Source organism: Manis javanica, chromosome 1 (genome assembly GCF_040802235.1).
Source record: "Manis javanica isolate MJ-LG chromosome 1, MJ_LKY, whole genome shotgun sequence".
Taxonomy (NCBI): Eukaryota; Metazoa; Chordata; class Mammalia; order Pholidota; family Manidae; genus Manis; species Manis javanica.
This window is the reverse complement of record NC_133156.1, coordinates 165978974-165999571: the sequence shown is the minus strand read 5'-3', so window position 1 is coordinate 165999571 and position 20598 is coordinate 165978974. Positions and strand designations below refer to the sequence as shown.

At 50.7% G+C, this 20598-nt stretch overlaps 1 protein-coding gene across 1 annotated transcript in view; it reads right to left on the bottom strand.

The window, feature by feature from the left end:
- Positions 1-20598, bottom strand: part of BCL2L11 (BCL2 like 11) — a 75694-nt gene that overhangs the window by 2224 nt on the left and 52872 nt on the right. The window lies entirely within an intron of this gene.

Sequence of the window (20598 nt, the reverse complement as noted above, 5' to 3'; positions counted from 1 at the left end):
TATTAGTTTTGATTCTAAGAATCAACCTCTGGGCAATGCTCAGAAGTCCTTTTTCTTATAATTGACAATATAACATCTTATTAGTTTCAGATGTATAACATAATGATTTGATATTTGTATATATCATGAAATGATCATAAGGAAAACTTTTGTAATTATGGGGATGCATCTTTTATCTTTTAAAGCTATTTTCAAAACATGCCCAAACTTTTACTTCTCACGTATTCTAAATTCTTGTATTCTTTCTATACTTGGGTTTGGAATAAGACTGAACCAAAACAAACATTTTGTGATGATGCTGGGGCATCAGGTTCTTTAAAAGAGGCAAAAAAACAAAATGGATTTTTAAATATGAAGAGAGAGAGAATATCAGGCCAGGGTACTGATCTGTTCACTCAAAAAGAATTAGGATGGAAGGAACATGTCTTTCCTGCAGTGACAAATGATTTCTCCCCATTAGCAAATTCACAGCATCAACCCAGTGTGACACATTTTCAAAGCTGCCCGTTTCTCTCTCTCTCTCTTTTTTACTCTCAATAAATTTGGGGGCAAAATTAAAGGCTTTTGTTTTAATTCAGACTTTCTTTTATGGATAAAGCTGCCATGTGTCCTTATCTTAATAAGGCTCTGTGAAGGGGCCTGGTGGAATTTGCTGTAGTTTTCCATTTTGCAGAGTACCATGTAGCTATGAAAAATATTGCTGTAGAAGAATATTCAAGGACATGGAAAATAGTTCTCAGTGGAATCTTGAGCGGAAAAGAATAATTTCCTAATGTGTTTATTTCTTGTTTATGTTTATTTTCTAGGTTTTGTATAAGAGATAATGGGAGATTTTTTTACAAGGTTTAAAAAAAAGATACCAAGAGACACTGAATGAGCCATGAGCCCTAGGGGAGTAGACCGGCTGATACATCTATATTACAGCAATTTGAAGACCCAGCTTCTCAGGCAGGCTGCCCACAAGGAAAGCCACTACCTCCCCTGACCACCCCGGGGCAGATGTGAGAGTGTGTGGCGGAACCTATCCTACTGGCTCCAATGATCAACCTCAGTTACTGAGAATATTCTTCATGTTTTCACAGCCATGTTTTCTCAATCCACTTTTTGGAGAGAAAGCACAGCTCAAGTACTGGCAGAGTCAGAACCAGGCACCAGGAGCGGGCAGTCCACTTAAGCTAGGAGATTAAGGAAGCTCCGATTTGCATCCAGGTAGGACAGACCTGAGGTAGGCCAATTCTTTGGTGGCCCTGCAGATAGACGTCCTTCGCATCACCACCAGCTTTCATCTGGATGGGAGGTTGTGACCTTATGCTGTTTCTGAGGTGGCACAGATGGTGGCCTCCGGAGAGCAGGCAGGGCTGATAAGGCACCCCTCATGTCATAGCCCTTGGGCCGTGGCCTGCCCACCTTTCCCCCAGCTCTGCCTGCCTTCCATTTACACAAGGGCAGCTGGTGTCAGAGTGAGCAAGGCCTGGAGGTCCAGGAGCTTGCTGGAGTGGAGGTGGGTTCAGGGATATTGGGCAAGCAAACCTTCACTGCATGACTTGCAAAACGGGTACTAGCAAAGCCCCAGAGGTGCAAGGCTGTGTGAATTAAAGGCGTGCATGGAAATTGCCCAAATGCCCAGCCTCTGCCGTTACCAATCACACAGTTGCCAGAGGACAAACCAAACAGGAAAATGCTCACTATAAGGAAATTTCCTCAGGGGTGGGGATTTTGGTCAGTTTTGTTCACTGCTCCCTGGCACAGAATGGGTATCCAATAAGTAAATTCACTGAGTGCACAAATGAATGAATGAATGGATAGAACTTGCTAGTAGCCAAAGAAATGCACAATACAACCATGATATGGCAAAATTTTGTATATTAAGAAGCCAAAAAGTAGCATAAGAAAAAATGCACAATCCTCATAAAATTTTATGGGATTTGCCTAAATCTAGTATTAATATAACTCTTTTGGTAAACAAGTTGGCAGTAGAGTCCTTTAAAAGTTCCTGCTCAGTGATTATAGTCTTATACATTTATGTTAAACAAATTATCAAGAAAAAGGAAAAAGCCGCCTGTATAAGCTTTCCCTTGAAATGTCACTTATAACAGTGAAGAGATGGAGGCAGTCTGAGATGCTAGCAGGACTGCCGGTCAAGTAACTCATGGTTTTTGGCCTGTGCAGCAGTGTAGCAAAATGGTAAGCCAAGAAAAAAAAAAGTGAGATGCAAAAGTGTCTGTAGACAGTGAATGTGACAGTGCGATGGAAAATACAGTTTTTGGAAAAGCCTGGAAAGATGGAGAATTAAAAAAAAAATTTCCCTGTAAGTTTTGCCATCAAAATCTTTTCAACCAAAAGCAGTTTAACCAAATAAGACCCACCTCCATTACCCCAGGCACCAGTAAGCATGGTGACTGGCTTGAACCCACCTGCTTACACCATTCTCGAGAGAGCAGTCTGCCATCACGGCCTGCGCTCCCAGCTCAGGTGGTTCCCAGCCCCCAGGTTTCATGCCACTGGACAGCAAAGCCAGGGAAGTTTTAAGGCAGAGTTTGTCAGGAAGTCACCATCCTTGAGTCCCAAGCAAGGGCTGCTATGGGCACATTATTTGTACCATCTGATTGAAGACTGGAGAATGGTTGCCAGAAAATCCTTTGGCTTTGGCAAACCAGGTATGGAGTTGTGCTTTTGGATGTGGTTAAATAAGCATTACTGCTGTTTTCCGATGCTAACATCATGCATGCATCATGACACATTTCCCTTCCTACCGGAGGAGGGAAGTATCGTTCACCCATACAGATGTCAGGTTATTAAAATGTACAAATCAGGTTACATTCTGTGGAGAGCTCTAATTCTTGCTGATTTACCACTAGGTGGTGGGTCTTAATCTCACTGCACACAGAACCACCCAGAGAGCTTTAAAAAGCATTGATCCCTCACTCTCTCTTCCAAGATTCTGATTGAATTGTTTTTTTGGTGAACATCCCAGGGCACTGGACATTTGGAAAGATCACAGATGGTTTACATGCAGGTAGGGTTGAGATCCATTGTCTTATGGTATGAGGGGCTGAGCTCTAGTCTGGACACATTCAGACTGAGTCCACACACGCAGCAAGAATCTGCACCATGCTTCACAAAGGTTTGCCATGCTGCTCTTAGTCGTCACAGGAAGCAGAGCACAGCATCTGGAGGTCTGGGGGTTTAGGGTTTCTAGAGACCCACAGGCTGGTACCTAGAGTCACTCTAGCACGTACTAGCTCCACAACCTTGGGCAAGTTGCTCATCCCCTCTGGGGCCCCATTTCCCTATCTGAAAATGGGATACTGGTTGCAATGCCAACCTCATAGGGTTATTCCGAATGTGATGAGTCAGTACAGGTGAATGCAGACCCTTCAGAGATGGGCAGGCCTGTTCTCTGGGGCAGTTGGGCATGTGGAAAGAGCTGTGCTTCCATTTGCATTCTCACAGAGCTGTGCCTACATTCGGACTGCCCTTCCTGGATTTGCTGGAGAGCTGCACGCCTGTGGCTTATCCATTTAGTGCATTAGAAACTGAGGGAATTAGGGGTCTGAAATCACAGAAAATGGAAATGCTGATTTGGCAGATGCTGGTGGGGAACTCGGCCAAGTATAATTCAAATGTATCTGGCAAGAAGTGCAGCCCACTCTTGGAAAAGGACCTGACTGGTTTCAGAGCAAATGAATCTCTTTCAGGTGCAGAGAAGCAGAGTCAGGAAGATTTCTGGGACCTATCCAACAGAGAGTTCCCGGCTCCACACCGTGTAGGGAATTGCCATGGGCAGGGAAGCTGGCCTTGGACATATCCTCGAATCTGCATCTGTCCTAATGACAAGATAACTGTTCTTAAATCCTTCAGACATTGAAAAAAATGCACCAAGAACTGACATTGTGGAGCACGGAGCCAGCACCCCAGCGAGCTTCCCACTGTCCCTTGGGGTCCTGACATTCCCCTCTCCAGTGAGCCACTCCAGAAAAAAGAACCACTCTTACCTGCTCACTTAAATGGAAGAGCAAAGGAGTAAAGTTGCTGTACTTGAGGAAATATGTGGCACTCAGTGGCCACATAGGTGCTCATGTCTTCCCCTAGCACTGGGCTGAGGTTTCATAGCTGACTAAAATTAACCTGAGAGTCACATCCTCCCTTCAGTTTCACCTGGAAGGGATTTGGCCTCTGGCACTGAAGTGTGGCTCACAACCACTGGAGGAGGCTTCTCGCTTCCTGGCTAAGCCACGGAAATGGCTGTTGGTCAAGGCCACACTAAGGGGCCATGGCGGGCAGCCCACCCTGTCTTGGCTGCCAGCCCCCTCGCCTTCCCCGGGGCCCAAGCCATCTCTAGGATGTGTTTGGTTTCTGTCTTGTCTTTTAAAAGAAAAAAAAAAAAATCTGTTGTTTTTTTCTTAAGTATGTGTGTAGTAACCACAGAAACCCTCTTTTGCATTCACTTGTGTTTTGGAAAAAATCCCTCCCATGTGTCTGTCTGGCATATGTTGTTCCCTGGATGGTAGGCTCCCAAAGGAAGGGATCTGTGTCTTGGAGGGGAGTTGGAGAGAGGCTCCTGCCTTCCCCACGCAGGTGGCACTGAGCTCTGGCTTCGTTACCTAAAGGAACCCACAGCAGGGAGCCCAAAGTAAAGGCAGCCCCCCTTCACCCCCTGAGCCAGCTTTGGAGGATGTCTTGTGCAAACTGAGGCTCTGGTATAGCGACTGATTTCATCATTGCTACGATACTCCCATTACACTACTGTCATTATCCCCACTTAACAGAGAAGGAAACTGAGGAACAGTGTAGCTAAGTAACATGCAAAGGTGCCACAGCTCCTACCAGTACAGGAACCAAGGCCCCGGGGGTTCCCAAGCCTGGCTGGCCAGCATTCCTGAGAGATTTGACATGTAGATGTCCACCCCACTCCTCACGCCACACACACACCTGCTGAGTCAGGTACCTGGGCAGATCTGTGGCTCAGAAATTTGCATTTTAATTCCCTAGGAGATTCAGTGTGACAACCACAGAAAGGTATCAAGCATCCCTAGAACCAAAACCAGGTGATGGTGTCTGCATGGACCTGCCTGGTCTCACTCCTGAGTGTAAAGCAATGTGGGCTGAGAAGCAAGCCTGCAGATTGGCATCTTCACTCCCTCTGGGGAGCCAGTTCTGCAAAGAGCTCCCCAGCTGGACCCCTCTGCCTGAAAGGACTCGGCTCTTCCATTCAACACACCTGCATGGAGGCAGGCACAGCAGCCTGGTCCCGGAGGGCCATGATGGGGAAGTGGCTCCCTGGCTTTGCCTGGAGCTCCCGGCACGATGCCTGGCATGTGGAACCAGTTTTCTTCAAGCATAAAGTACAGACGATGATGATGGTAAGGCCGGCCTGGTCGGTACCTCTAAGTATTGGGCAGAGAGGCCTTTGCCATCAACAGTAGACACTCTATGTGCTGCGTGTTTTGCAACCTTCTGTCATTTCACCTGCTCCATGGTCCTGAGGGCTGGAGATGACCACGCTCATGGGGAGGGAACCTAAGGTGCACACGCAGAGCTCAGGTCGCATCTGAGCCTGCAGAGCATAGAGCACCGTCACTTTGCTGTTCAGAGTGGAGGAGGAATGATGAGGACCACAGTAGTGACATTATTAGGGCCTATGGGACCCCAGGCAGGGGTCACTGGCCTGTGGACTCTGGGTTGAGCCCCCTAGACCTAGGTTGGAGCCAGTGGTCTGTGCAGGGTGTATGTATTCCACACTTTCAGTGGCCAGCGCCTTCAGAGTGAGGAAGACAGAATAAAACTTGGAAGGGCTCTTGCCCCCACAGCATACACACACTTTTGTTTGTGTGTGTGGTTTGCTAATGGGGTCAAAAAGCTGTCCTGGCTACAGACCCTGCCTGCCTGTTCGCTCCCTGGCTCCCAGCTTCCCAACCTGCCAGGCTGGGGATCCCTCTAGGGCATGAGGCTGCCGATTCAGAGCCACAGAACTGCCCTGAGCCCCTCTCCCCTCCTCTTCTCACAAGCTAAGGCTTCATCTCATCTGCTCACTCAGAAAAGCCTAAGTGGGAAGGCTCCGGCTACACTGGTGGCCTGCTTTCTCCCGTCTTGTTTCTCTTTTTTCTTCCTCCCTTCCTTTGTTATCCTGTGTCTCCCTGTCTCTATCTTGGTAGGGATTCTTGGAAGACAGAGCACATCCTCATGGCCTTGATTCCCCATCCCACTGCCCTGTTGCCTAAGTACTTTTCGTTCAGTTCTTAGCTGCCCTGGGCTTTGTCCTGCAAGTCTGACCAGCAAGACACATGACAGAGGACAGGGCATGTTAGAAAGATGATGAAACAGGCACCGCTCTGTTATATGGACATGAGAATGGCGGCCAGCAAGTAGACAGGAGGGCGCAGTCCGGGGTGCCTCTGGGGGGTTGGGGGGTCCTCTCCTACAGCGCTCATCCACTGAGAGATGCACAGGAGATGTCTGGCTGTGTGGAGCATGGGAGGGGATGGATCCCGGCCTGACAGCTGCCCTGGCTGTGTCACTGGGGATTGGGGAAGCAGCCGTGGCTGCAGGGCAAGGTCAAGACCAAGGTCTCCTGCCTTGAGCTGAAATACTCAAGAAAATTTGGAGTTGAGGAGCTAGGGGCATACTTGTGTGCTTATGTGTCAGGGGAAGCCAGAGTCACTGAAAGACTTTTTTTCTGGGTTTATCTGAAGGTTTAGAAAAAAAATACCAGTATGATGAATTCCTTCTCAGCCCCAAGTGCCTGAGACCATGTAGAACACCCTCCCTGGTGGTCAGTTCTAGGGCATTATGGCCAGAGGGTCCTGGCTGCTCGTTCTAGGCCTCTGCAACCCTGCCCACCACCACCACCACCACCACCACCACACACACAAACGCACACACACATGCATGCATGCACACAGTGTCCACTGCACAGGCCCCCCAGCACTGGCCTCACCTCTGCAGGTGCAAGGGCAGCTCTAAGGGGATAGACAGCCAAGGGAGGCGTGGGCCTCAGGAAGAGCCTAAGAAGGGGAGACCTATTTAGTGAAGAGCCTGAGGCCCTCAGTCATCCACATCATCTCCACCACCACCATCACACTGCTGTCACTGCCACCCTCTCTTGCTTGCATCCAGCAAAGCTTAGTGGCTAAGCATTTGGCCTGGGTCCCCAGCCAGCCCTGTCACTCTAAGTGTAGGAGCTTTGGCAGATTTTTCGACTTGTCGAACAAAACCTTACTTTCTTCATACATAAAATGGGATACTTATAAAAGGTAACACATATGAAGTTCTTAACCTCCTGTATGGCCTTAGCAAGTCTCAGGTGAAGTTAGCTGTTGCTATCACTGTTGTTATTTGTATGCTAATGAGTCTTCTAAGTGCAGAGGCCTCCAGCCCTTACACTGTACCTGATTCACTGAGTGGAGGTGAGACTGGCTCCTCCTGCTTTTCAGATGAGGACCCAGAAGATCTGAGAAGCAGGACACTTGTTTGTCGAAGCTGCGGCTCAGAGGCCCAGGCAGTAGATGGGAAGCACTCCACAGGCCTCTCCCAATGTGCCTGCCTCCTCCATCCTTCCCCTTGGCAGGGCCTCCAAGCCCCTCCCTCTGGGATGCACCCCCAGTTGTCCTTAAGATACACCGCCACTTTATGGTTTGTTTGCTCCTAAAGACATAAAATCCAAGCTTCTCAAACAGTAGTCACACTCAGCCTGGATGTCTTGAGCAATAAATTCCACCATAATCTATGTGTTTCAGCCCCTCCAAAGAACACTTAGTTCCCCATGGTGCTGGTAACCTGCTCCAGGGGTTGACCTTTGGCCCCACTCACTCCTTTAACCAGTGACAAAGGGTGGGAGTCAGAAAGGTAGGGAGGAGCCCAGAGATCCTGCCCCACCAGCTGGGCACCTTGAGTAAATTTTTAAACTTCTCTGAACCTTAGTGTCCTCATCTGTAAAATGAACTTAATGACAGGAGCCTCCTCACTGGCTTCTGACAAGAAATGATCAAATGATGATAAAACACTTAACCCAGTGCTTGGCCCTGGAAAAAAGCTCAACATATCTTAGTCAACAGAAAGGAGGTATCATATTGTGTTCTGAGGGTCAGGCAGAAGATCAGTAGACCCACGTATCTGATGTGGCCCAAGCTGGTACTGGCCCAGGTTGTAGAGAGACCAGGTTAGAGCTTCTGGGTTGGGGGGAGTGGAGGCAGGGGTGCTGGACACTAAAAGGGAAAGGAATGTGGTCTGTAGCTAAAAAGCAGAACTCAGGGAGGGGTAAGCTCCCATCAATTTCACCCAATCTCTGCCAGAGGCTCTTCCGGGCAGCTTCAGCCAGATCACCTCGTACACCAGAACCCCTCTTTGGGGAGAGGGAGGTTCTTTTCTAGGTCGAGAGCGGGGCACTTGCTCATTCAGCAGCTTTTCCCAAGGTTCACACTATGTGCTGCAAGGGAGGGAAGGCGCAAGGTGAGACACAGTCCATGACCCTTTGGGACTTCCAACTTATTCGGGGTAGTGGCCATGAGGCTTATTCAGCAAGGTTCCCATTGCTGCTGCTTCTGAGCCCATTATAGAATCAGACTTTCTTCTCTCCACTTCTCCCAGGCCCCCAGGTTAGGCATGGCCCTGTAATGCCTTCAGTCTGTAAAATGGCAGCAGAAGTGACAGGTAGCACTATTGGGTGGATGCTTTGAAGACCTGATGCCACATTCCTTTCCTCCCACTATGACGCTTGGTAACACTCTAGATGGTGGAGCTTCCATGAGCCTGTGTTATTGAAGGAGGGCGACGGGGAGCAGAGCCTCCCCTGCCAACCACGGTGGCCTTGGAGTACGAGACCGGTCCCTCTGCCTGTCAGTGCCTGCCACTTGGTGTTAAGCCACTGAGAGCTGGGGTTCGTGTATCACTGCAGCACCGCCGCACTCGGTCAGTGGGACCAAGCCAGGAGACGGGAGAAAAGCAAAGTCCTGAGACACCAGGTGGTAGGGATGGGCTTGAGCCACTGAGGGTCCTCAGAAAGGGCTGGGAAAGAGCCCCTGGAGGAGCACTGGGGCTGGACCTGAAAGGCACAGCAGGATCTGGAGGACATAAGGAATGGATCATGTGTGCTGGAGGTGTCTCTGGAGGTGGGAGGGGGTAGAGGACGGAGGTGCCTGGAAACACTTGGGAATGCCTAGAAAAGAAAGTGCTGGCCATGGTCTTAGGAGAGATGGCATGCAATTCCTTTCTTCCATAAGCTAGATGTAAGTGAAAACAAGTGCAGCTCAGGTTTAATGCCATTTCATCACTGGGGCTGAGTGGCACCTGATTGGGACTGAGTATGATCAGAAGGCAGGGGACGGGGCTGCGGGGGCTCATCTTTGTAGATCCATCTCCCTTCCTCCAGGAAGCCTTCTCTGACCAGTCCACCCACAGGAGCCCCCTGCTGCCCCTGAACTCCTCTAGCACCCTGTCTTCTGAAGGAAGGCCTGGGGGGTGTGAGAAGAGAGCAAAGCTCTGAAACCAGACATATGTGGTTCGAGTCCTAGAGTGTACAAGGCTCTGTTCCATGTCTTGAGGATGTACTGTGATTGTGAGCAAGACCCTGGCCCTCCTGGACCGTCCATTCAAGCAAAGCAGAAAGTAAATAACTATGCTAACCACACGGAAAAGAAAGCAGTGTGAAGTTGTGATGCTGAAGAAATCAATGATGCGCTGAGATGAAGACCACTGGAGGGACCCACTGTAGATGGGCTGTTAGTGACAAGTGCTTCAAGGAGCAACACTGAAAGTTGACACTTACATGAAGAACAGGTGAGAACATTCCAGGAAGAAAATGGCATGTGCAGGGCCTTTAAGTGAGGCAGGAAGTATCTCCAGAAATTGTCCAGAGCTAAGGAAGGACAGGGGGATCTGTGCCTCAGGGACATGTTAGGGCACATTCAAGATATCGTTTAGACAGCAAATCAACAAGACTTACTGACGGATCAGATAAAGGGAGAAGAAAGACTAACCTGGATGGAGGGCGCCTTGTGCTGAGGTGGGAGAGACTGTGGGGAGGGTGGACTGGCCTGCAGGGGAAATCGCATCTGCTCTGAATGTGCTGACTTCACAGAGGCTGGGATCCCCTAGTGCAGACATTGGTGCACGATGCGGTTTGCAAATCCCAAGGAAACACACAAATCCAGACTGGAGTTTTGGATTTGGGATCATTGGCCTGAGAATGGTATTAATTGCATGGGACTGCAGGGCATCCCTTGGGAAGTGAGTGCAGCAAGGAAGACCAACATTCAGGGTCAGAAAAGGGAAGACCCCCGAAGAAGGACTAGCCAGTGAAACAGGAGGAAAATCCAAGTCCTGTGGTAAGAACTGAGAGAGGAGGGTGTTTCCAGAAGGAAGCAGTGGTCCACTGGGACAGAAGACTAAGACGAGGGCCCAGAGTGGGGCTGGACCTGGCAGGACGGGGCTTACTGGCGACCTTGACCCAGCGGGGCCAGGAGAGCACTGGGAGCAGAGGCAGGCTGCAGCGGCTCCTGAGTGCACGGTGCTGAGGGAGTATACACGGCACACTTTGGAACGACGTGCCTTGGAAAGAGGTAGAGGCATCAGGAGGCAGCTGGCAAGGGGAGAGGCCGGCTGGGAGGCCTGGGAAAGCAGCTGTGAGCTGTGGAAATGCCAGGGAAAGAGAGAGACCGAAGGGAGACGGGGAGACGGCCCCACGGAGAAGCCAAGTTCTTGGAGGCTGGAGGGGGTGAAGCTGGGGCACAGAGACTTTTCTCCACCAGCCTCAGAAGGAAGAGGCCCAAGAGGCGCTGGACTGGGTGGGTCTGTGAGTTGGTGTGGGGAGATGAGCGTTTGGGTCTCAGTGAGGTTGATGCAGCATCACATGGACCTGGAGGGGAGGTGCTGGGGTGGAGGAGAAGGTGTGAGAGCGAAGACAGGAAGCAGAGGGTCATTCCGGAGCGGGGCAGCAGACCTGCAGCAAGAACAGGGGTTGCCTGGGAGTATCGAGGCCAGCGTGTGGACAGAGATGGTGCATTTACAGCCCAGCTGCCGGCCCTATTGTGTGATTCTCTCTAAAAACAGAGAGAGAAAGGCGGAGTTGGTGAGGGGATTCGTGTGGGGGCAGTTATGACAAGCATGGAGAAGAGGCTGGATAGGGGGGCGAGACAGGCAGGGAGCTGGGGTCGGGGGCTCAGCGCACTGACCTTCTCAAAGAAGCCAAGGAATGGGGTGTGGGGACCTTGAACTGCACAAGGGTCTTGAGGTGAGATACCCAGATTACCCAGGACGGCCCTAACGTCACTGCTGAGGGTCCTGGTAAGAGACGCACAGACAGACACACAGATGAGCTGGCGGAGTGGAGGGAGGCGGCCACCAGCCTAGGAAGCCTGAAGCTACCAGAGCTGGACAGGGCGAGGAAGGGTCCTCCGGGAGAGCCTTTGCAGCAAGCACAGCCTCACTGACACCCTGACTTGGATTCCTGGCCTCAAGAGCTGTGAATGAGTACATTTCTGTTGTCTTCAGCCGCCAACGTCACGGTAATTTGTTACTGCAGCCCTGCCCTAGAAACGCACTTATCTGGGCCTCCGATTCTTACCTTTGGAGACTAACATGGGCATGAAATGGGAAAGTACATAAAAATTTCAGGTACAGTGAAGGTGACCAATAATTCCTGGGGTGCCTCCCAACCTCTCCCACACTGGCATGTGCACACGTGCACACACACACACACACGCACACGTGCACACATTTGTGTACATGTTGCTCTGTGTGGATACACAAATGGATGTACGACAGGGACCAACATCCAGGGAGCCCCCCAACATCATCTACAATAGCATCAGAGGAGGACAGGTGGGGGGTCCTCAGAAGCCAATGGTCCACTGTGAGGACAATGTGATGGGGCGGTTCCTTTCCTCCGCTGGCCACAGGCCAGGCCAGACTGGACACCCTCCTCAAGGACATTCACACTGGCCAGAGCCTGCTTCCTTTTGGGATATTTTCAACCGAAAATTGTGGCAAGTTTAAGGAAAATAATTTTCAGTCACAGAAATCATGAAAAAGAAGGTTCTTGGCATTTGAGAACACTAGTAAAGGACTCTGTCTCTCTGAAACAGGAGTTTTATTTGATGTTCCCTTGGAAGAAATCACTCCACTTACTTTATATAGTACTTCAGTTCTTCAAAGGTTCAGAATCAGACCCCAACAAAGCATAAATAATCCAAAAAAAAATATTGTCCTCTATTTGTGAATGTCCTGTATCTTATGAATCCTTCTTCTTCATAAGGTGTATTTAGGAATTCAGAAAGGTAATTTTGGGGGGAAAATGTAATCTTACTCTAGTTGTTTAACAACGAAAAGATGTTGTCCTGCTTTGTGGATTACTTTTAAGTCAGTGTGGTAATATTTACATAAACTGACATATACAACTCACTGAGGTCATAGTCCTTCAGACTTTATATCTGCCTTCTCGGGTGTTTATGTTTTTAGAAAAGGGGATTTGCAGCCCGGAATGTGTTAATCCAGACAGGCTCCTTCCCATTGTGTCAGACTCCAGGTGTCAGACTTTACCTGTGGACCCAGCCCCCTCATCCTCGCTGGTCCATGTGGCATCAACCACTCTGGCTGCACTCCCAGTTTCAGCTGCGGGCCAGGTGTGTCCTCTCCACTCCAGCCAGTCTGTCTGCCTGTCTAAACTTTCATGGCCTCACCAGGCAGGTCAGTACCGTGGGCTGGACCCAGGTGGGGGCAAACAGGACAGTGACCTGTGAGGACACCAAGAGCATCCCTTTGATGTTCTGAGAACAGCTCCCAGAGGCCTCTTCTCAGAGAGTTATCAAATAAGAGGCTGGGTGCCTAGGGCTGCCCTGGCCATCTGATGGGCAAGTATTTTAAGCCTGACTTCTTCTGGAAGGAAGTTTTGAGAAACTCCACTGTGGTGTTTCCCATCTGTGCCCCATAAAAGGCCACATGTGACTGGGTCCCACAGATTGTCTTTTGCTGATTCTGGTTCTTGCTGATTCATGAGCACTTGGAATAAATTGTGCCAAGTACATAACAGACTGAGCCCCACAGAGGGAAGCTATCAGGGCTCTGGAGGGACATAGGGAGTCTCTCCTGTTCCCACCCAATGTACTACCCTCTTAACTTGTCTGGGGGCTAGGGTAGCCACGCTCTTCCCTGAAGGAAGAGCTCTGACACCGCACAGAAGTTCCTCGAGCACCTATGTGTGTGGGTCCTGGGAATGCACGGAGGCGGCTCACATAGTCCTTGGTCTCACAGAGCATAGCCCAGGCCCTGGTAGTCACCAGACTCCCACAGATTGGGCTTGCCATCCCAGCCTGTTGACCCACAGCCACTCTAGCCCCAGCGCTGGGGCTCCATGAGTGTGTGCCCAGCCTTCCTGCCAAGCATCAAGCTAACAGTGGCCCTGAATGGGGCAGTCTGGGGAGTCCACCCTGGGAAGGTGACATCTGAGCAGAGCCCTGAAGCCACTGTAGAAGCCAGCCCTGGGGTGTCTGGGGACAAACAGTTAGAAACAGGGAACAGTAAGGCCGTGATGTGGGAGTGAGCCTGGGGTATTGCAGGGAAACAGCCAGTAGGGTTGGGAGTTATTTCCCCAAAGTGCCATGTTCTTAGAACTAATGAAGGCTTCTGTTTTATATGAGTCACCAAGTTTAGACAGCAGCCTAATTGTCCAGAAAACACATGCCATCAGAGTTGTAAGAGGCCGTGTTCACCGACGCACTCTCAGTCATCTGTCCTCCAGGGAACTGAATTATCGGAACCCTGCCAGCACCATGGCTCTGGTGGCAGCTTTGAAAGGAATGGGTTTGGAGGAAGCCAGAGGCCCTGGGGTCCAAGCAGGTGGGTTGTGGAAGGAGGAAGGGGCCACGAGAAAGCAAAAGAGGGGTCCTAAAAAGGAGAACCATTTTGCCAAAGGCTGGACCTGCCTCTTTGTGATTTGAATAGGCTCAAGTTCTCACTACTCTTCTGCAAGTGGCAAGCAGTGCAAATGGTAGTCAAGCGGCCAAGAACAGACTTGGGCTTTCATGTAGGGTGCCTTACCATGGAATTCTACTCAGACATTTACTTGCCACCCACCCATCCCGTGGTCATGTGCTGAGCACCTACCAGACACCGGGCACTAAGCTAGACCCTGCCGAACCAGAGGGATGCTGCCTGACTCTTATGGTCCAGAGGGCAGAGAGACACAGTTTCCAATATTAAAGTCCCCTGTTGTGCAAGCCAATGGAAGGTCAGCCCCAGAGCTGGATGACTGGGAGCCTGAGCCAGGCTGAGGGCCACCAGGAGCCTCGCTGGGCAGGCAGCAGGTAGTCTGGCCCTGGGAGGGGTTTGGAGAGCCAAGTTTGTGCCAGGGAAGGTGCCACAGAGGCAGCTCCTGGCTGTGCTGACACCATGTCCGTGGAGAGCAAGGACAAGCTGACGTTATCCTTGAGGAGCTCCTCTTCCAGCTGGGGGCAGTGGGGCTTGTGATCTCTTCCCTGATACAAGTGGCCATGTGGCCCTGCTAGGTGCCCATACGGGATCCCCTGGCCTTTGCTTTTCAGGGGACCATGAAGCTCTCCCCCTGATGCTGACGTCCCCTCACATGCCATGGCCACCTAAACTGTGGACAGCTGGGATTAAGCACCCTACAGCCACACCATCATTCATTACCTAGTCACACACCAGCTCTGTCTTAGCTCTATCTCCTGGAGGCCAGCCGGTGCCCCTTCTCCCATTTCTGACCTCACTGGGCCCTTGAGGCCGCCAGGAGGCTGCCTTACCTGACGGGCTCTCTGCAGGCACACAGCCTCACCTATACTGTGCTGTGGCCTTGGCCCTGCGCCTCCAGCCCACTCTGTCCTCCTGCTGACCCCAAACTTGGAAAGAGGCATGGGTGCCTGGGCCAGGGCAGACTGACAGAGAGAAACAGAAATGAGGCTTAAGCATTTTGCAGCTACGACAAAAACTTAAACAGCAAGCACCGTCTTGAGTGCTGTCCTTCAGAGCCTTCTCTGTGGGTGGAGCATTTGACCTAGGTGCTGCACGGTCATCCGTGGGAGTCCTCAGCCAGCTGACTGGTGGCTCCCAAGCCCTGCCACACGCGGGAGCCACTTGGAGAGTTGCTTGGGGAGCCTTAAAAAATCCTGCCCTGGAGTTTTGGGGAGGTGATCCCCGGATGTGGGTCTTTGATAAAAGTCCCTGGTGGGGTGTAGTGTGTCAGGACTGAGGACCGCTCTGCCCTTCCTGTGGGGTCCAGCCGTGCTCAGCAGATGCCCCAGATGGGTCTTGAGGGTGCCGCTGACCGTCCCCCAGCGCTCACGATCATAGTCCTCCTTCCCTCGAACTACGTCTTACAAGAAAGTGTCATTGAAGTAAATACTTATTATTTACACTGTAGCCTTTCTTCAATCAGCTAGTGGTTTGCAGTCCAGCTGGCTGGGTTTCCTTTCCAAAACCCAACATTTCCCTTTAAAACGAATTGGTAACTCTTTGTTTCTGGATCAGCCCAGAGTTGAGCTGGCAGCTCAACAAAACAGTCCTGTCCACTCGCCATTCCTCTGCCCAGCTCCTCCCGGCCCAGCCCGAGGGCGGCTCCAGGCTTCTCTTATTGGGAAGTCTGCCCTCGCCCCATTGCCCCATCGCTCTGGACAGGCCCTCAGCGAGGATCCTGGCATCCTGTTCTCTGGCCCTCCACACTGAGAGGTCCTGTCTCCTCTTCTTCCAGAGCAGCTCTCTCCCTCTGCCCAGGTCCCAGGCAGGACAACTGGCCCTGTGCTTGCATTCTGCCCACTACCATCAGCCAGGCACAGTCTGCAGGGACTTTGATTTTTAATTTATTTTGCCATCAACTCAGTCTTACAAGAGGGTTGCAAAATAGCATCAACAGTCATCTTACACCCATCACCCGGATTCCCCTGATGTTAACACTTGGCCACATTTCCTTCACCCTCCTCCCATGCTCCCAAGGTATAATGTGCACGTATGTACCTTCCATGTTTTTCCAAATGTTTGCCAGTAAACTGCTGACATGCAGTGCTCCTCACCATAATTGTCTCCTAAGAACAAGAACATCCTCTTAAGCAGCTGTAGTTAAATGACGAAAATCAGGAAATTAACTCTGATGCAAGACTACCATCTAATTTATGTACTTAACTCAGATTTTACCCCTTGTTCCCATCATGTCCTTTGCAGCAAGAGGAAATCTCAGGTCACATATCACATTCAGTCATCATGTCCCTACAGTCTCCCTTAGTCTGGAGTTCAGAGAAGTCTTTCTAAAATAATTTATATCAGATCATGCTGGTTCTGGGACCAAAGAGCCCCACTGCCCTGGGAATGTGGGCCCTGCAGGCCCCGGTGACACCCTGCGGCCCTGTCTCCAGGTAGCAGCCCCGGCCTTCTTACCATGCTGGCCTCCATGCCTCTGGTCTCTCCATCCCCACTACTTCCCCCAGCTCCTGGCTGGCTGCTCCCCGCTTGTCCTCAGGGCTGTTCAGGGAAGAGGGCTCCCTTCTCCAGCTGCTCTAGCAGGCCCTCCGCGTATTAGGCCTTGCTGACTTCCTTCGCCTCTCTTCTGTCCATCTGTCCGACCCTTATGGCCACCCCCACTGAATAGGTGGAAGGCAGGGTCTCTGCAGTATGACTCTTGCTGAGTCCCGAGCACTGGGAATAAATTGTGCCAAGTACACAGCAGACGTTCAGCGAACATCTGTTGAATGAGGGACAAACGCATGCCGTTTTTTCCCAGGACACTACAATCCTCTCACCTACACGTACAAGGGGTGGAGACTTCAGAGGCGCAGACTGAAGAAGAAAAACTGCTCTTCCCCACATAGTTTTTCCAACTGTTGTCCAATGCCCAAGGAGGCTTTGGCACACTGCTCTCTTCTTCCACTGGTCCAGACTTCTAGGTAATAGAATTGATCTACATTTTAAGAAAGTATCCCCGATCTTCTATCCAGAGCTTCTGTGTCAGCCTCTTGGCCAAAATAAGCGACACACAGTGACATGGATGCAGGTCACCACTGACTAACACAGGCTTCTTAGAACCCTCTCAAGGAGCAGAGGCTCCCTTTCCTGTTACGAGGTCCTCAAGAGGTCCCTGAATGCCCTCCGAGACCCCAGGTCATGCCTGTGCAGGGCTGGCTCCTGACCTGAGCACCACAGAGCAAGAGGACAGGTCAGGGGTGAGCCTGGGCCTTGGGCAGACAAGACCCAACGGCTTTTGGTTAAAATTGGATGGAGCTGTGTTTTCACTGGGGAGATGGCGCCTCAGCTCTAGACATGCGTCAAAGTCTGCCAAGTGAGCTGTACCTGCATCTCTGTAAGATGTTTCAAAAAGAGAAGAGAAAATGGGGGCAGCTCCAGCTCTGAGAAAAGAGTAGCAGCTTTGGGAGATGCCTGCCAGAACCCCCAGGGAGCAGCTATGGCCTGTCTGCTGCTTTAGTTTTCACTGGAGAGCAGGGTGGATGTGGGACATCCACTGGTCACCCTGAACCCCAAATCTTGTCCTGGCCCAGCATCCCAGAGTGTGCGCTAGGGTAAGAAGCAAGAGGAACATTTGTGCTCAGCTGGGTTCCCAGGCTCAGACACACAAAGGGTCCCAGGACTGCATGGTGGGTGTGGTAGGATGTTGAGGTCTGGGGGAGAAAGTCAAAGGGCCAGATGTGAATGGGGCAAATGGACTCTGCTCCCAGTGGATGCACACCAGGCCTTCCCCGGCTGACATCACTCTACACTCCCAGTGGGAGGCCTACCTCATGGGGTCTGGGACCCTTTGCTCCATCGCTCTAGCCTTGGGACACCCCCACTAACATGGCCTTCCCCATGAGCAAACAAATGCCTGGACGCTGCTCCTCCCTGGGGGTGGAATGGGCAAGGGCAGCAGGCAGAGCCACAGCTTCCCAGACAGAGGCCACTCCTTACAGGGCTGTGGGCTGCAGTCAACAGGTTCAGGCAAAGCCTGGAACTTCTGGGACAACCCACATGTCACCAGGGGGACCTCAGGCAGGGTTCCCAAGAGTCGAAGTAGATCTGAGGCCAGAAGGGCAGGAGGAGGCCCCCCAGGGGAAGTGAGCCACTGGTGGAGCTGAAACACCCTGCTGGCCACAGAAGCAAGTGAGGCCGGGCGCTTGCTGCGTCCACCCCCGGGTACCCCAGAGGTAGATTTGGGCCAGGCCAGAATGTTATGAATCTGCAGAATGCTTAAACTATCAAGGCACAGCAGCCCCGCTGGCATCCCATCGGGGGCAGACCCTGCCTGGCCCCAGCCCCAGCTCTGCTGGGACCTGAGAGGGGTGTTTGTGTGCGGTGGGGGACAGCTGTACAGAGGAGCCGTGGCAGAGCCACACTGGGTGACTTCACGCCCCCGCCCTGCCACCAGCAAGCTTGGAGATGCTAGGCAAGCAGCATAATGACTCACTTCCCATCTGGACACTTGGGGTAGTAATGGCTGCTTCTTTAAAGGGCTGTTTGCTCTGTGATGATGCCTTGAACAGGGTGCCAATGGCTATTTGTCATGACAGAGTCAGGACGGGGGCTCTGGGGCCAGGTGTAGGCAGGCGGGACATCAGTGGGGCTCAGACCTCTGGCGCTCCCTTCTCACAGCTCGGGAAACACCTCCCCTAGAGTATTTTCTGTTCTTTCTGTTCACCAGTCCTGCAACCTTGAGCAACAGCCTCCTATCCTAACATGTCCTGGTTTTAAGCATTTTTATATTTTCACCTGTGCCTGGGGCATGGTAGGGTCTTAATGTATACTTGGATCGAATGAATGAATTTCTTAGGAAAACAAAAACTATAAAAAATTAATGAGGTTGTATAAGCACTGTGATGTTCCAAGGCCGGAAGATGGCCCTCCAGTGGAACATGGCATCTTGAGGATGTATTGGAGAGTGGTTATACAAGTTTGATCTTATGCTCTTATGAGTCGGTAGAAAAAGCATTATTATAGAGCTAATTCTCCCCAAACCTGCATTGAGAAGACAAGGCTAGCAGTTACTCTGATCTGGCCTTCCTGAGTCCCTTGCAGGAATGCATGTACTATATGGGCGAACATGCTAGAAACAGGCCTCAACACTCTCTCTACTCCTTGGTAATAAATTCTACAAAGGGCTTAGGGCTCACCTCAGGAAGAAGCTCTCAGGAAGGGAGACCCCATGGTCCGGGTCAAGACTGAAGACCGCCTTGGTGTTTTCCATCTTGCCACACACCTATTCTGATCTCACCCAACGCAGACTTTTAACGATCAGCCCATCACCTCACCCCTTCTGAATTCGCAGTGCTTACAGAGAACTCCTTACCACCTTTTTATTCAGTCCTTCCTGACAGATAGGAATGAGTCAGCACTTATGACCGCCAGCAACAGAAACCAGTTCTGGCTAACATGGCACACAGAGGGGCAGGGGCGGAGCTCACAGAACACACAGGGTGCTGGGAGACTGGGCCCCGCCTGCTGCTGGCCAGGCGCAGAGCACCGTGGCCAGGGAGCTCTGGCGACTCTGTGGCCTCAAGGACACTGGCCTCCCTACACATGGCCCCCCTCCTCACCCCACTTACTCCAGATTCAAAGTGCTGGGAAAAAACATTGGGTTGGCCAAGCTTAGGCCATGGGACTGCCCACAGCTGTACAGGGGCAGGAAGAGAAGGGAAGTTGGGAAATAGGCGTACAAAGGGAAATTGTGGTGGAACTGAGAAAGGCAGAAAAAATCCTGGATAGCCCCCGTCTTTCCCTAAGAGAAAAGCTTTCAAGAAATGAGCAGGATATATTGGAAGGAAAATCAAGTGTACTAAAAGCATAAAAAGACAAGCCTACTAGACAGAGAAAAATACTACCCACCCTGGAAAGTATGTGGGAAAATGGCAATGCTCCCCTCAATCAATATATAGTCATTGTCATTCCAAGCAAGCCACCCACAAACTCTTCAAGAAGCTTAAACTGATTCTAAAATGTACATTTAAGAGAAAATGTGGAATGGCCATGATGATCTTGAAAAATAAAGACAAGAAATTTGAAACATAAAACCATCATAACCAGAATAGTGTGGATTAAACAGAAAGTTCAATGGCAAGGGGTAAAACTGACGAACAGAAGCACACAGATGAGAATTTGGTGGATATCAAAGAGACTTTTCGGGCTCTGGTGGGGAAAAGAGAAGTTTTGGCTGTGTGTGGGGGTAGAAAAAAATTAAGTTAGAGTCATATCACGTTATTAAAAAAATGAATTCTAGGTGGGTTAAAGATTTTTAAAAAACTACAGGGGTATAGGAATAAAACATAGGAAAACAGATGTAAAACTTTGGCATAGGAAGGTCTCTTTAGATACAAAGTACAGAAACCTAAGTAAATGTAGGATTGATTGAATCTAACCTCTAAAATAGTGACAACTACATCAAGTGTTGAAAGACATGCAGTGGAATAAAACACATATTCACAAAAAGGCATGAACAGGAACATTCTCAGCAGCTTTATTCCTCCCAGCCCCAAGCTGATAGGTGCTCAGGCGTTCCTCAGGAGGCAATGGTCAAAGCGTGGTCTGTTCATACAGTCAAATACTACTTGGCAACAAGAAGGAAGTTATTGATGATGTGACACGGCTCAAAAACATTATGCTCGGCAAAAAAGAACG